This window comes from Cuculus canorus, chromosome 1, assembly GCF_017976375.1.
Source record: "Cuculus canorus isolate bCucCan1 chromosome 1, bCucCan1.pri, whole genome shotgun sequence".
Lineage (NCBI taxonomy): Eukaryota > Metazoa > Chordata > Aves > Cuculiformes > Cuculidae > Cuculus > Cuculus canorus.
The window spans coordinates 64,244,220-64,260,889 of record NC_071401.1 but is presented as its reverse complement, the minus strand read 5'-3'; the positions used below and the strand labels follow the sequence as shown (position 1 = coordinate 64,260,889).

Here is a 16,670-nt window from a genome sequence, read left to right as displayed (position 1 = left end):
TCTTCTTAGTTGCTGGCAGCAGTTATGCCAAAGCTTTATGCTTGTAAGGTCAAACACAAGACTTCAATGGTGAATGATTACTGGTAAGTTTTTTGGTTTCATGATCTGAAGAGTATCCTTTTACTACTTACTGGCTTAAACATGCAGCACACACTCCTGCCTCTCGTTGCACATGATGCTGCACTTTCCTGCTGTGCTGCTGTAAAAGCACTGATATGGAAAGTAAGTCCCTGGATAAGCCAGTGAGTAAGAGGATGAGGGTGCTGAGGAAGGAGGGAATGGTGGGCAGGACTGCAGTCCTCCTTGGTGGCAGAATGGATGAGATGCTGGGATGGTTTCTGCAGATGCATGACCCCAGTACTTTTGACCTGAAGGAATAGGTGAGTTCTTGAGGGTTCCTGCACTGACATGCAAGACAGACAGGCAGATTAGAAAAGGTTATCCTGTGCGCCTTCAGAAAGCAATATTGCATGTGTTTCCAGTTGGTTAGAAAGTCCCTCTGCTTGGAGAAGATGAATTCTTATATAAGTCTTTGCACTCTTCATTTTCTCTCTGTCCTGCAACAGAATGAGAAAAGGGCAGGAGAGCAGCATGGTGAGTGAGGTGGGAGGGCAAGTGGTGAGCATGAAAATTGTCTGTGTTACCCATGTGTTATACATACACATTTCTTCTGCTTCTGCAGTATGCAGATATACTGACCTGTACGTATCAAAAAACTTGAAGGCAGTTTCATGTTGAAACACAGATTTGTTGAAACACAGATTTATTGAAACTGGCGACCCAGCTGATAACATGAATGAAGCCAAATAATCAAACCAGTTATTCATGGGTGGAATGTTTGAATCTGAGCACCTGCAGTGTCCTTCTTAGTCTTTAAAGTAATTTGCTGTCTGTGAGAGACTGTATTGAGAACACTTGAAATTTTAAAGGGTGACTTACTGTATTTTCCCCTCCGAACAATTAAACTGTTTCACTGAGCCCATCTTCACTGGTCTGATATGTAATGAGTTGTTTCTTCGTCTACTCCTCCCAATATTTATCCCTCAAGTAGTATTGTTAAATGCGAACTGTTTTAATGACCTTTTTTTTAATGCTGCAGTCGATCAGTAACTGAGAAGTTCATAGCTTCAGGGAGGATTGCCACGAATAACGTAATTCAGTTCATGTTCTTAATCTAGACATCAAGCAAATTGCTTCAAAAGAAATCTAGTCTTTGCAGCGAGTAGGTTTTTCTGAGTTTTCACTCAGTTTGGGGTGGGCATTTCTGCCACAACTCTCAATTCTGACACCTGACCAGGTGGGCAAATCGGGGCAGGTGTTATGTTTTCTCATCCTTCAGCAGCGTAACACAGAAGTGGCTGTGAGATTCAAAGACAAAATTAACGTCTCATGATGCAGTGGGTGCACTGGCATTCTTCAGAAGCTGAGCAGTTGCCATCATCTTGCAAAGGCTGGGGAGCAGAGCAAGCCCCTGCGGTGCCTTGGTGAAAGCAAAAGTTATTTGATGTCACTAGGAGGAAAGGAAGAACAAAATAGTTTATATCCCTGACTACTGTGGGGTGAGACAGTGGGGGAGCAAATGGGAGGGAGGTGAGACTGAGGGGGGCAGCGGCTGTGAGGGAGCCAGGGTGACCAGCAGCAGCCAGTTGGCTCTGGGTCTGCAGCAGTGTGCCTGGGAGAGAGATCCCTGGTTGGCTGCCAGTAAGTTTGGGAGGAAAGTGACTACCCATGGTGTTCGAGTGCAATTGTTGAGAGGGATGGTGTTCAGTGCAATTGCTGAGTGCTGTACAAAGGGCTGCCGCAGAGCTGCAAGAATGACGAGTTGGCTGTTACTTCATTTCCCATTTCACGTAACCCCAGGAACAGAAGAGACCATTAATGAAATCCTTGCAGTGAATGGAGCCAGAGCCACGCTGAAAAGTGTAAATAATTTCTCACAGGAGATTTATCTTTTGGTCCTTTTGTACAATTCCGCAGGCATAAACTTCCAGTTAGCATTTTGTTTATTTTGCCTGGCTGTCACTGTTCCTGTTTAATCCTTAAAGCTATTAATCTAAAGTAATAATGGTGAGGAAGAATGCTTTTATTAATATTAATGTAAAGCATAACGTGATACAATTTTGTTAATATTTTGGCTTAATAAAATGCATGTGGTGCCAGCATTAGTATGGGATGGTTCAGATACTGCTGTAATGCTCATTAGGGGTGCTTTTTCAGAGCTTATGTGAGAGGTCCCATAAGACATGCAGAAGAGTGAACACAGTATTTATATTTAAAAATGGTAGCAAAAATAACCTGCTGGAGAACTAAAGCTCAGTCAGCCTAACTTTTATCCCTAGCAAGGCATGAGTGCAACTAACAGTCAATATATAAGCACATACTGAGTAAGTGCATTAAAAAAAACAGTGTGGATTTCTGAGAACAGAATGTTCCAAAGCAGCTGATTTTCCAATTCTGACAGATGAGCATGCCTCGGAAACAAAAGGGAGGGAATAAACGAGGTGTATCTGCTGATGCAGTCTTGCACAGAATTTTGTGAGCAACCAAGAGAAATAGGCTCTAGAATTAGAGCCATTGTGATGCAACTTGTTGGAGCACAAGCCTTGCAGCTCCTCTTCCACTGTGTATCCGCCCAGCTGCTCTTGCTACTGGTTTGTTGCTGTCCTGGAACATTCACAGAAATGCTGCTGCTACCTCCTTCTATTACATTATCTTCCCTTTGCCAGAGGTATTAGTTTGGATTCCATGCTGGGTTTCACTGCCATTGGCCTTGTTTAGCAGAGAAGCATTTGGAAATAATTGTCTACTTGAAATTGCCAGAAGCTGCTTGAAAAGAAGCAATTGGGCAGGAGTTCTTGTTTTGATACTGAGCCACCAATAGGACTGCCCCCCATGAGAACCTTTCAGACAGCAGTTCCTTTCCCACTTGCATTCAGTAAGTTGGTTGGTGACCAGGACCATGTGTAGATTCAAAGTAGATGAACACTAATTTCTTTGGGATTCAAAAAGTAACTGGGCATTAGCGTTTATTGGTTTTGGATCTCAATTTATTCCATTGTTTAACTGCGAAACGAGAGAAATGCTGCTTTCACTTCTTCGTGCAATCCGTAGGCTTGACCTTTCTGCTCTTATTGCTAAGCATATTAGAAAAGAAGAAGCTTTTGAGAGCTCCCAACTTCAAATACGTTCTCCCATCAGCTGCTGCAACTCCAGCCCCACAGCACAATTGGTCTGTCTGGCCCTTGAGTCCCTGTGGTCTGTTCCTGCTCCGCTCAGCCTGCAGATGCCACTGGACCCAGGAGAGGACATTCAGCAAGGAGAATTGGTCTCACTGTGGAGTTGGCGTTTGCCATGACTTCTTGATGAGGCACCTTCAGCCAAGCAGAGCAGCTCATCCCAGTGTATCGCTTCAGGCCTGTCTCGGGTGTAGCAACAGCACAGTTTCAAAAGTTGTGTTTAAATATTGCAGAGGGTTCAAAAGGAGAGAAATTATTGTCTGTCTTCTTGTTAACTGAGAGCAGAAGGGTGTTTTATTGGTGCCATTTCATAAAATCACAGAATGGTTTGGATTGGAAGACACCTGTAAAGGCCAGCCAGTCCAACCCCTCTGCAAATCCTCTGCACCCCTCTGTGTCTCACCACTCTCATGGTAAAGGAATTCTTCCTTATGTCTAATCTAAATCTGCCCCTCTCCAGTTCCTTCCCCATCGCCCTATCACTACAAGCCTTTGTAAACAGTCCCTCCCCATCTGTCTTGTAGCCCCTTTCAGGTACTGGAAGGTCACTATAAGGTGTTCCTGGAGCCTTCTCTTCTCCAGGCTGAACAACCCCAACTTTCTCAGCCTGTCCTCATGGCAGAGGTGCTCCAGCCCTCTGATCATCTTCATGGCCCTCCTCTGGATCTGTTCCAACAGCTCCATATCCTTCTTATGTTGAGGATTCCAGAGCTGGACACAGTATTCCAGATGAGGTCTCACAAGAGAGGAATAGAGGGGCAGAATCACCTCCTGGACCTGCTGGCCACGCTTCTTTTGATGCAGCCCAGGATACGGTTGGCCACCTGGGCTGCGAGCGCACATTGCCGGCTCATGTCGAGCTTCTCATCAGTCAGTCATAAAGATTAATTTCCAGCGCCTGTTGTTATTATATTCTTACTACAATACTCTATTTATCACAATCAACTATCAATAATATCTAAGTCCCACGTGGCTATATGTATCATACTGTCTCATTTCCCTTAGCATCACAGCTCTCCGGCTCCTCCTGCCGATGGGAGCGCGGTGGAGCGGCTCCCGTGCGGGCGGGGGCTTCTGCCCGTGAGCGCTTCTAAAGGACCATGTCCTCGAATCGCTTTGAGGACGGGAGCTACGAAAGCTGTTGAGGGCGTTTGGTGTGAAGAAGAAAAATGAGGGAGATGAGAATCATAGAATGATTTGGGTTGGAAGGGACCTTAAAGATCAACTGCTTCCAACCCCCCTGTCATGGACAGGGACACCTGCCGCAGGATCAGGTTGCTCAAAGCCTCATCCAACCCGGCTTTGAACACCTCCAGAAATGGGGCATCTGCAACTTCTCTATGCAACCTGTGCCAGTGCCTCACCACCCTCACCATAAAAAGTTTCTTCCTGATAACGAATCTAAATCTCCCTTCTTTCACCTTAGAAAAGAAGCAGTGTTTTAGGTCTGTGGCCAATCTCTCTGCACTACTGCATGAGTCAAGAGTTTTAATTAACTTGGTGTTTGTAGAGGGAAGAACACAGTTCACATATAGATGGCTTCTGAAATGTATGAAAGCTGTCTACTTAAGCGCTTTAATGATTCTGATTAATTGAGAGAGATGATTGCATGCCCTGAGAGGACTGGGATCACAGGGTTCTGGAAAGACAATTAATACATTTTTCACAGGGTTCCCCCCCATTCCAGTGCACCCATGGCCATGGCCTGCTCCCTGTTCCCCAGCTTGCCGTGTTTCTTCCTGCTGTAGACATAATGGGAAGGGATGCGTCTGCCAGTCCCTGTGCCAGTTGTACCAGCACAGGATGCCCACGCTGAGGGAGCACCTCCCTTTTGCTGAAATGGAGAGATGCTTCTTAAATCTTGCTCCCTTGTGCTGGGTATGGCGCTCACTGGTCCTTTGCTGTGTGCCAGCTCAATTCACTAACCCACCCCTCAAAACCAGTCTTCTGCTGGTTTGGCAAGCTGCATTGGCTAGGAGAGGGCCCTTGTGAGAACAAGTGGTAGCCTGAAGGTGAGTGCAGCTCCTTGCAGTTGGGGTGGAGATGAGGGAAGGAAGGAGTGTGGTAGTGAAGGAAGGAAGAGCAGTGGAACAAGAGAAAAGGAACTAGACTTTGCCCTTTTGGTGGCCGTGATCTCCTTGATCAGCTCAGTCATCTCTTGTATACCGTCAGCAAACTGAAACAGCTGAGGCATGAGTACGTGTTTCCTTCTGCTTATTTTGCTCTGAAAGTGGTGATCTCACGGAGTGGTGAGGCAGACAGCTGCAGGGCGTGACTGTCTGGCTTCTCTGCCAGCTCCTGGCAGTGTGGGTACCTCAGATATCTCTTGCAGACCTGCCTGAAGCAGGGAGAAGGGCACAGACCCTGACGGGCAGCAACAGAGCATTGAGCATCCCTGAGCATCCCAGGGGATCTGTCTCCACCCATGTGCTACTATTCTGGTTCAAGGTGGCCTGCCACAGGAGCAAAGAAAGATACTATGGGAAATGTGGATGTGAAGCAATGGTCCCCTCCTGTAGTAAGCTTTTGCTTGACAACACTGGCCTAATTTCATGCCTATCCCAGATCCAGCCCCTTCTCCTCTACCTCAGGAGCTTCATCATCATTGCAGAGCCACAGCTGCTGATCTCATCTTCTGCTGATGCTGGAAGCTCTGGTGACAAGACCAAGCTGGTGGGTGTGACAGTGTGACTTTGTCTAGGGCTGTTCATGTGGCTGGGCACTGCACTTCCCCTAACACCCACTCTGGGTGACCGCAGACTGCAGCAGTCTGGAAAGGCTTATGAGCATGGTCTCCATGGGTCTGGTCTTGTCCTGCTCTCCTTGGCTGTAATTTTGTTCACAATTTTTCTTTCAGCGTAGCTCTTTTGGAAAATGGGTTGATGATGCAATAAGACCAACTACTGCAAAGTGAATAAAACTGAAAAACATAGTTTAGCCGAGCCAAAGTTACTAATCAATTACTCAGACATGCTTTAAAAAGTGTAAAATTGAAGAGTTAATGCTTGTCTTCCCAGTTCCGTTTTAACAGATGTTTATTGGCATTCTCAGGGAAGTCTTGCAGCTTTTACAGTTATCATGAATCAACAAACTGTCCTTGCCTTCCTATAAAAGTGGAACTGCTGGCATATGAGCAATATGTGAAATAACATGCAATTACAATAGCAAGTAAGGCCTCTCTTTCATTCTATACAGCAACTGTTTTATTGTGACTTAAGAACAAACCGCTCTTACCTTGACACTTGCCATGTTATTTTGAGAGACATAGCTGCAGTACATTCTTTCTCCTAGCTTAGTAACTGTCCAGTGATAAGTTTAATTGAACTTTGCTGCTGCTTTTGTACTTGAAAGGCATTTGCAGGAAGAGATAAGAAGTTCAAATGAGGAAGCACTATGCAGTGGTATGGGAAACAGCAGCTTGAAAAGATAACTTATGTTGTTAATTTGTCCACAGAAAAGTGTTAGTGATAATATTAAGTGGCCTGAATACAGAAATAGAAGGAGCAAGAAGCAAGATGTAGGGAGACGTGGTGGAGAAGGGAAAGCAAAATGAAGTTCTGTTGGTAAGGCATAGCATTATTTTGGTGCATATGGTGAAAAAAGGTTAGAAGGATTAATGACATGCAAGTGCATTGTCTGCCAAATATCTTGCAGGAAGGCAAGGTATTGTGCACCAGGCTTCACCAAGATGCATTGAATATTGCAGATAAACACACTACAGGGCAATACATACAGTTTTAAATATCCGAACAGAGGTGATTTCTTGGTTGCCTTTAGGGTCACTGTCAAATGTGCACTCAATGTGCGCTCGCAGCCCAGAAGGCCAACCGTATCCTGGGCTACATCAAAAGAAGTGTGGCCAGCAGGTCAAGGGAAGTGATTCTGCCCCTCTATACCTCATCTGGAATACTGTGTCCAGTTCTGGAATCCTCAGTGTAAGAAGGATATGTAGCTGTTGGACCGGGTCTAGAGGAGGGCTACGAAGATGATTGGAGGGCTGGAGCACCTTCCCTACAAGGACTGTCTGAGAGAGTTGGAGTTGTTCAGCCTGAAGAAGAGAAGGCTCAGAGGAGATCTCATAGTGACCTTCCAGTATCTGAAAGGGGCTACAGGAAAGCTGTGGGGGGACTATTCATAAAGGCTTGTGGTGACAGGACGAGGGGGAATGGGTATAAACTGGAGAGGGGCAGGTTTAGACTAGACATTAGGAAGAATTTCTTCACCACAAGAATGATGAGACACTGGAACTGGTTGCCCAGGGAAGTTGTGGATGCCCTATCTCTAGAGATGTTCAAGGCCAGGTTGGATGGTCCTTGGGCAGCCTGATTTAGTGGAATGTCCCTGCGCATGGCAGGGGGGGTTGGAGCTAGATGATCGTTGGGGTCCCTTCTAGCCCTAACTATTCTGTGATTCTATGAAATGTCAGCACAAATGTCATCTCTTAGAGGGGCACATCAGTTTCTCTGTTAAATGTTTCTGTGGGTCTGGTCCTGCTCTGATTTCACAGCTTTGGAGCATGGAGGGAAAGTAGTTGTATTTTCACATGATGTATTTGCTTTTAAGCTATGTCTGTCCATAACCAGACAAATTAATAAATAACCTTTCTAATGACCAAGAAAAAATTCTTTTATAAACTGTACAAGTATATGTTGTAACCGATATTGCCAATAAGCAATAAAATAATGTTATGAGGTTAGTTATTTGTGGTTCCAAATATAAGCCTTTAAAAATTGTTCGGCTCACTCTATCCAAGCCAATACTTACATAGAAGAAATATGCCTTTAAATGGATTACATTATAAATGAAAACTATTTTTTTAGTATTTTTTGCTCTGTAACCAGTAGCAGGCCAAAAGGCCCATTATTAAGAGCACGCAGTGGAAAATGCTGGTGAATGGGTTTGCACTTGTAGGTGTTCTGAAGCCATACTGCTGTATGACCAGAGCTGAGGACAAGTTCTGTCTGGAGGCATGTCCTGCATGTCCCCTTGGAGGTCAGATTGTGGCCTCCTTTCTCTGTCCCCGTCACTGGTGGTGAGCAAGGTTTTAGGCTTCACTGGATACAGCTGATTGTGTTGCAAGTGATGGGGGAACAGGGTTGATCTTGACAATATTGCTGCTTTAGACTGCAAAGGCTTACCCAGGGTCTTTGAAGAAGTGTGCAAGGGATTCAGATGGCTTTAGGAAGACTGAGCTTGAGCCTTTGTCCACACAAAAGAGGCACAGCTCAACTCTTGTTCAGTCCTGCAGATTGGCCACCCTGACCAGTTCTAGGAGGTGCTGGCTCTTTCTGTTCCCAGTTAGTCCTTGTCTCATGCTGAGGTTGTCAGAGGTGGCAGTGGTCTTCAGGAGGTAGGGAGTGAAACTGACTACCTTTGTCTCAGAAAAGAAGAAAATCAGGGTATTCCTCATTTCTCAGTAGGAGGGAGGATGGGGTGAGAGAGTCTTGCCCCTCTCTTTGGCATTGACAGAAGCATTTATGGTGGGGTGGAGTGGTCCTGTGCAGCTCCTCACCACTTACTGGTGGCTCCAGGGATTGCTTTTCTCAGGTGGGACCCTGTCACGTTTCTTGACAGGTCTGGGGTTAGACACGCAGAGTTTTTGCCTGTTCAGAATATGGGGTAAAAAACTATAAGTTAAGGTATACCTCTGGAGGGACTGAAGTTGTCACAATCATCTTCAGTCCCTGGAATATCAGGAAATTTTTAAAATGGAAACACCTCAGTGATCTCAAGAACTGGATCTACAGCTGTTGGCTCTTCCCTCTCCAGGTTTTGTACTTTTGTCATTTAAAAAATATTCATGTATAACTAAAGCTATGCCCTTTCCCATGGGGTGGAGGATTTGCTTCCTTCTGTCTCCTTGGTTGTTTTGAGACAGAGAATTGGCACAATTTGTGAAGCTGAACTGTGAACTTTGATGGCTTTGTGCTCTTCTTTACAGTGTTAAATTTTTTACAGGGTGAAAGAAGGAAGTGGTTTGCTAAGTCACTTTGGGAAAAAAAAAAATTATCACAACTACCAGTAATAACCGCAGGGAAAACAGGCAAACAATGAGTGTTCAGTGTAAAGCTGTATGTGGGAAAGGCTGTTCATTGCGACCCTGCTGCCAGCGAGGCTACACCCTGCCTGTAAGTGTCCACCCGGCTGCTTGGGCTGAGGGTCCACCTCGTTGTGCTGCTCTCCAAGCCAACAGCCTGGCAACGAATTATATGGTCTTTTAGTCATTTTTTTGGGGAAAATTGTTATGAGCAGGAGCCAGATATGGGAACTGTCTTAAATGGAGTTAATAAGAGGATAGATAATAGTTTTGCTTGCTGGGTTTTATTACTACTAAGAGTGAATGGCACCAGTAACAGAGCTTTGAGCAAAGTCCATCGTTCTTGGAATACGTAGAGGTGTTTTGGTGTTCCAAATACATTTTTTATCTGTTGGTCATCTGGAGTGTTTTTAGGGATACTATTTTGTCCTCACCCAGAACAAGAGGGTTTGCGGTTGATTTGAAGGTACTGCCATTGCTGATGGCTTTTTTTTGAACAATGGGATACCTCTCAGTGCTGATTTGGCTGAGGAAGAGGACACAGGAATGGAGTAATTGAACCCAAATGTGTAATTCATTGGAAGGAATAGTTTTTTCCCACCTCTTACAGAAATTGTATTGCTTCTGGTAATGTTTGAGGGAGTGTGTTTTGTTCAGAAGTCGGTCGCTTTTCCGGCAAAGGAAACTTTTTACAGTAGGGCAGCTATGCTTTTCTGGTTTAAGGCTTTTGCTCTAATTTAAAAATGTTAAGTGCGTTTTTCAAGTATTTCAAAATATTACCAAAAAAGCATATGAGTTTATATTCTTATTTTTCGTGCTGAATGCAAAAATAGTTTTTGCAGTGCTAAGGGGAGGGAGGTGGTGTTTCCATTTTGCGTTATTCTGACTTTTCAGAATGAATTAGTTTTGTTTCTTTCACACTCTGAATTCCTTTCTCTGTATGGAATATTCTGCATGGATAAATATTACAAGTTTTAGTAACTTTGAAACTGAAAAGTATGTTCTTAAAAAAATAAGATTTTTTTTGAGTGGTTGAAAATTGCTGCTTGTTTGTGTTTCTTAACTGTCTACACATTCAGGTTTATTTTTGTAAATGTGTGAGCTACTTTGTAGGTTCTGCTTTAGGAAGTACATTAGTTCTTACACTAGAAACCATCACATTGCTAATCTCTGATCTTTTAAAGATGATAATCTCTAGCAAATCACTGCTTTCTACCTTTCTTGGAAATGCTGGTCAGAGTATAGGACCATGTTTCAGTATATCTGGTCTCCTGTGCTATCTCGAGTGTTTTGTCTCTGCCACTGTCTCCCTGCCTTTCTTTTGCAATGTGTTTCCCCTGCCTTGTTTTTTGTGTAGAAGGGACAGTGTGAGGTGGCTGCATGGTATGGTCACAGATGTACAGCTAGGATGGTTGCTGCTTCTGTTCTTCTGTGCTGCTAAAATGACTATCCCTGACCATTCAAGCTCATCGTTTCTCTTACATCCAGCAGTGTTCAAGGGCTCTAGTACCCTTCTCTGGAGCTCAGGAATTGATTGCCCTTCTAAAACCACAGCATTTGCAGCCATAAAGGAGTGTCACCTGCTACTTTGGCAATCACAATTATTTGTGTGCCATAAGGTGATGGTGCCTTCACGCCTGTGCACGTTGTGAGGATCATCAGCACCTCTTTCGTTCTTTGCAAGGAGGGCATGCCATCTTCTCTCCTTGGCAGTTTAATTTCATTTCAATGCAAAGAACACGAAACTCTGAGAGTTTTTTCTTTCTTGACTTGTAATGTAGCATTAGTCATGTGAAAATTATTTGGGAGATGGAAAATAAAGGAGCAGGACAATAATTGCTAAGCAGTCAACAGAGGAAGCAGCTTATAGGCTACTATAGTTTTGTTCACATTTATTTAATCCTGATGAGTGATGTTTTGGAGAAAAATTAAGGCTTCCTAATATTGCCATTCCTTCAGCGAAAGGGCAGTCAGCCTGGGGCCTGTTTTGAGATCTCCCAGTAGCTCTTGAGTGAAACCAGGTCTTAGCGGTTGCCCATCTGGAACAGCTCAGTCAGCCTTTCTGCAGCCCTGAAAGGGCTTGCTGGCCTTTGGATCACAAACCCGGCCATCAGAGCAGGTGATTCCTGAGGGTATCTGGGGCAACAGCTCTCTGGACAGCTTCCTTCATTTCCCACCCAGTTTCAGGTTCTGCTTTTGTACTTTTTTTTTTTTTTTTCCCCACTTGGAGGCTTCCTCAGACTTCTGCTGGGGAACTTTGTTAATCACCCAGTAAGCCAACTGGCAGCAAGGGCCTTTTATCTCCATTTCGAAAGGCATTTTATCCCATTACAGTAGAGTAAACATTCTGGATATATCTACAGTAGTAGGTTTCACGTAGAAGCCAGCTTATGTAAAGAGAAGAATTTTCAGGCGTCTTGTTCAGAGTTAGGTTCTTCACACATAATAAAACGAAGTGCTAAGTAAGAAGTATGTTTCTGAGTAGGTTTGAAAATCTCTTTGGGGAAAATGCTTTTGATTCCAAGATAGTAATAATTATTTTGGAGGGAATGAGTAATTTTACCTATCTTAAGCTTCAGCTGTTTGTCAGCTTGTTTATCACTCTTTTTTTCTAAAGAGCCTCATGTACAAATGTCAAGACAAAACTGATTCATGCTCTGTCACATGGTTTCTTCTCTGTCCATCTATTCATGCTTCGGTCATCCACTGATTAACAGCATAAAATTCTAGCTATAAAGCTAACCTGCATCTTCATACACTAGTCTGTCATTCCTTTCTACTCTCAGCTTGGCCCTGATCTGAATTATTAAAGCACACATGGGTTAATCCGTACCTCTCTCTGGCTGTAGAGAGAAATACTGGGACTGAGAAATAAGGCAGCATTTTCCCAGTAGAGGGAGATATTGTAAAGCTCAGCCAAAACAGGATTCCACTTGCTGGACAAAAATGTTCCTTTTGCAGGGTGTTTTTTTCTGAATTGTAAGAATTCGTGAGGCAGCATGTGCAGAGAGCTTGGAGGAGGCAGCTGAAAGACCTCATTCCACATTTGGTTAGACAGAATATTTTCCTATTTTTTAAAATTATTGGAATAGAACACTTGGAATGAGAGCAGGGACCTCTGCTTTTCTCACCCATACCTAATGAACCATCTGCAGTGGAGGTGCAGAGGCCTTTGGTACCACCAAGACAAGGAGGGAGCCCCATACTCACCTCAGCAGCCCCCTTGCCTTCCCAAAGGACTTTGGTGTTTTGAGTGCATTGCTGCTTTGAAGGGTGTTGAGCACATTATCATGTATTTTTTTTTTTACTTTATGTTGTATGGCAGGAATGTGCATCCATAGAAGAGGTTTGAAAAACACAGCAACTACCATTTAATTGCAGCAAACATGCTTGGTCAGCTGGAGCGTGGCCATAAATCCATAGCGCTGCTTTGCAGTGTCCACATAGATAGTTCACATACCTCAATACTTAGGCTAATCTGCAGATTAAATATGCATACTTCAGAAAGAAACACCAAAACATATGTTGGAGTCATGTTAGACAAGGAAAGAAACATGTAATTAGTTAATTATTTAACTCACCGAATCAACAGTTTAGGCTCCTGTAAAGCTTTGAAATTTTATCTTCAAGGTTCGTGACCTTAGATTTGTGGCTTGATTTCTCTCCACTCATTTCCTTTTATCACCTCCTGCCCTAGTGGAGACCCAAGATTTATAATACTTTTCTTTGACACTCAAAACCACTGGTGGGGACTGCCACAGCAGCCTAATTCAGAAATGCATAAAGTTTCATTTTGGCATGTCAGTTGGGCTCTTGATGGTTCTTGCAAAACTGCTGGAAGAGTTATTGCCCCTTTCCTTCGCTTGCACCAGCAAGTCCCATGCATTCCTGCTGACACACAAGTCTTTTCTTTGGCTTTAAAGAGTGTTTTTCTTCCAGACCTTGCAAGAAATAGTAGAAAGCCAACACTCTTGGACACATTCCTCTGGAGAGACTCATCCCAGTGATAAGCTGGGTGAGCGATGGGGGATGGAGAAACGTGCTCCCCCACTGCAGCCACCTCTTCACTCTCTCTGCACTACATGCATTCCTATACTGTTGTTACAATGCTCCTCTGATTATTGTTTTGACTATTTATGCTGCTTTGAAAACAGCTTTCTGAATCCCTTTGAAAATCTTCAGTTAGATTTATTTGAAATGTGATGGTTTCTTCAAAAAATCCCGACAAGACAAATGTACCACTGGAGTGGAAAAAAAGATCAATCACATTGATAAAGGCTTATCTGTGGGGAATGAAAAGCTAAAACTTTGTCTTTTCTGGTTTCTGTAGTTAGCACGCATTCTATGTAAATATGGTCTCATGTAGACATCTACTGAAATAGAAGTACTTGGGTTTTTTTATTCTTTCTAATTTCACCAACATGATTTCTAGCATCAAGGATTTATGTTCACATCTCTTTGAACATAGTGAAAAGTAACCAGATGTAACTAATCTGAAATTAAATTTAAAGATTTTTAAATTGCAAAACTCTGCTGAAAACCTACAGTCACCAGAACGATAATACTTTCACAGAAATTTAAGAGAGAGCATCTTGGGCCTGGAATATCAAGGTAAATGCTTTATAGGACTGTAATGAAAACTCAAGCATGAGCTTTGTCCCACATAATAAGAAGTTATTTATAGCTTCACCTGAATGAAGAATTGCATAGTTTCTGTCTCGGTTCCACCTTTTTCTGCTTAGACATAGGTGAATATTTTCCTCTAATGAGATACTGATAATACCATGCTTATCCATCGGATTGCAGTTGCAATGTTAGCTGTCTCTGGGGGTGGAAGGAAGATCAGTTGAATGAGTTGCAGACATGCACTGGAAAATGAAGAGTGAACCTTCAAAGTACAGGACGTAAAAGGAGCCTGTTACTGGTAACAAGAAAAGCCATGGTAACTTGGCTGGTCCTCAAAAATTCTGAAGGAATGTGAAAGGTCCAGACGGCACCATCCCACACGAGAAGAATGTAGTCTCTTAAAAAAAGGAATTATAAACAGTAGATAGGGGCTGGAAGGTAAAAGGGGAAGTGGGGGTGGAGCAGGAGACACTGACTGGGCAAGTTCTTCTTCCTGCAGAGCAACGTCCATCCAAGTTGCTTTCTGGCAACCCTGAAGTGAGTTAAAGGAGAAATATCATGTGCGTTCTCCAACATCTCTCAAAAAAACACACATAAGCTATGTATTTGACATTCAGAACTTAAGATTTGGCTGTTTGAGTAATTTCAGATTTGAGGCCTCATCTCTCATGAGGATTGGTAGAAGATCCCACAGCACAGAAAAGAAGTCCTGTTTGGATTTCTTCATGTAGAAAGCTTTTAGCTTGTTTTCAAGTCCTCCAAGAAAGTCTTTTCGAAATCAATTTAGACCCCTGTTGGAGTTTGCTGAAGAAGCCTGTGAAATATTGATGTTGTGGAGCTGATTCCCAGATCTGTTTAAAAAAACTGACCATCTTACCCTTCCTTATATCAAGGTGGATTTGTTCTCTATAACATGCAACTCATTTTTGTGTCTGGACTAAGTTATTTCTTCGATTTACGTGCTCTGTCTGGTGGCGTTGTTTTTAAATTTTAATAATACCTCTGTAATGGCCTCAAGTTGTGCCAGGGGAGGTTTAGATTGGATATTAGGAAAAATTTCTTTACTGAAAGAGCGTTGAAACATTGGAACAGGTTGCCCAGGGAAGTGGTGGAGTCTCCATCCTTAGAGGTGTTCAAAAAACACGTAGGTGTGGCACTTTGGTACATGCTTTACTAGGCATGTTTGTGTTGAGCTGATGGACTTAATGATCTTAGAGAGTTTTTCCAACCTTAATGATTCTATGATTCTCTTTGGTGTAGCTGTGTTTTTTAGATACACAGGATTTTAGTAAAATCCTCTTGTCAAATAGGTCGTCCAAGCATGGCAGCTGTTTGTTCGGATAAACATGAATGTTAGTGTTATGTGCTTTACATTAGTGCAGTGTGCAGCAAAGCAGGTGAAGAGTTATCCTTTAACTTTTGATAGACTTATGTCACAATTAATACAAAAGTATTCAGTATACACTGAAAAGTCTGCTACTGTTGTGTAAAATCTCCTGAACAAATTTCTAGGTAATAGTTCAATTTCATTGGTTTACAAAGAGCTTTTTCACATCAAAAAGAGTCTACTCTATCATCACTTTTTAGGTTATTGTAATCTAAAAATGATTGTTTGGACCAAGATAAGTCCTTGGTACACTGGTATTTAAAGGACAGTAAAAACTGTTGGTAATGCATAAAGTTGCCATGCCATGAGTGTCTGTCATCGGCTGTCCTCAGCAGCCGCTCGTAACAGCATTAACTTTTCATTGAATCACTGATTGACTGGCTGCAGGGAATTGGCATTTAATTATGTTTAAGCTTATCCTGCTGCATATTAAGAAACAATTTTAAATACTTTGTTTGGAACTGGAATGCAACATGTTTAGGCAAATATCGTGACCATTCTCTCTTTTATTTTCTGAGGACAGGAGCTCATAGCTTGCGTTGATGTTTCCGTAAAGCCAGAATTCTAACATCATATAAATCAGTTTGAATTTGCCCAACCACTACCTATTTGGCATGTTATGTGATTCCTTTTCCAAAATCATTTCTGTTATTTTTCCATTGTGTGATGTTTTATATTATATGTTGATGAAATTCCAGACTGAAACACGTTGATAATATATAAAATTACTGTGCTTGTGTTCAGTCCAGTAGTCCTGACAAAACTGGTGTCATGTGACATACCCATGTTACGTGTACCCATGTAACCCATATGTTACGCTTTTCTGTGTTATAAGAATACAAAACTTACATATATTCTTATATAAGAATTCAAAATCTTATATGTATTCTGCTACAAAACAAACACTTTAATAGTCAACTATGAAATTTATGCTGCATAGAACTTGTTTTCTATACTAGTCAGAACAGTCCTTGCAAGTTATTAAATTTCTTGGGTTTTCTTAAACCAAATTCGTTTAAAAACACACTCTCCCCAAATCTCAACACAGAAGTAAAAACTCTAAATTAAGTTTTTGTTTCTATGTGCCAAGGATAATGTCAAAGACATTGTAAAAATTTTCAAAAAATGGTAAGCTTTTTTGAAGCCTCCTTTTAAGTTGAAAAGAAGTGGTTTATTACTAAAAATTACTAAGTAAGGTGAGATGCTGAGCTTGCAAATCCCTGCAAGTCACCTTCCTGTCTTACAGGAAACCTTAAGCACTTTCATTCTCATTTCACAATTACCCAGGACACTCCATCACTATGAAATAGGACAAACAGTTATGGTGGTTATATTTTGAGAGCTGAGAGTAGGAATTAAAATACATTGTGGTTTTCTTCTGGTT

At 42.5% G+C, this 16,670-nt stretch overlaps 1 protein-coding gene across 3 annotated transcripts in view; it reads left to right on the top strand.

Moving 5' to 3' along the window:
- LIMS1 (LIM zinc finger domain containing 1) overlaps positions 1–16,670 on the top strand; it is a 75,290-nt gene that overhangs the window by 22,726 nt on the left and 35,894 nt on the right. The window contains exon 1 of one of the 3 annotated variants that reach the window (XM_054081708.1): positions 9,258–9,364. The exons of the other annotated variants lie outside the window; for them this stretch is intronic. The gene's annotated coding sequence lies outside the window, so the exon portion shown is untranslated. Of the gene's footprint in view, positions 1–9,257; positions 9,365–16,670 lie in introns of those variants that run through there. 3 annotated transcript variants of the gene reach the window in all.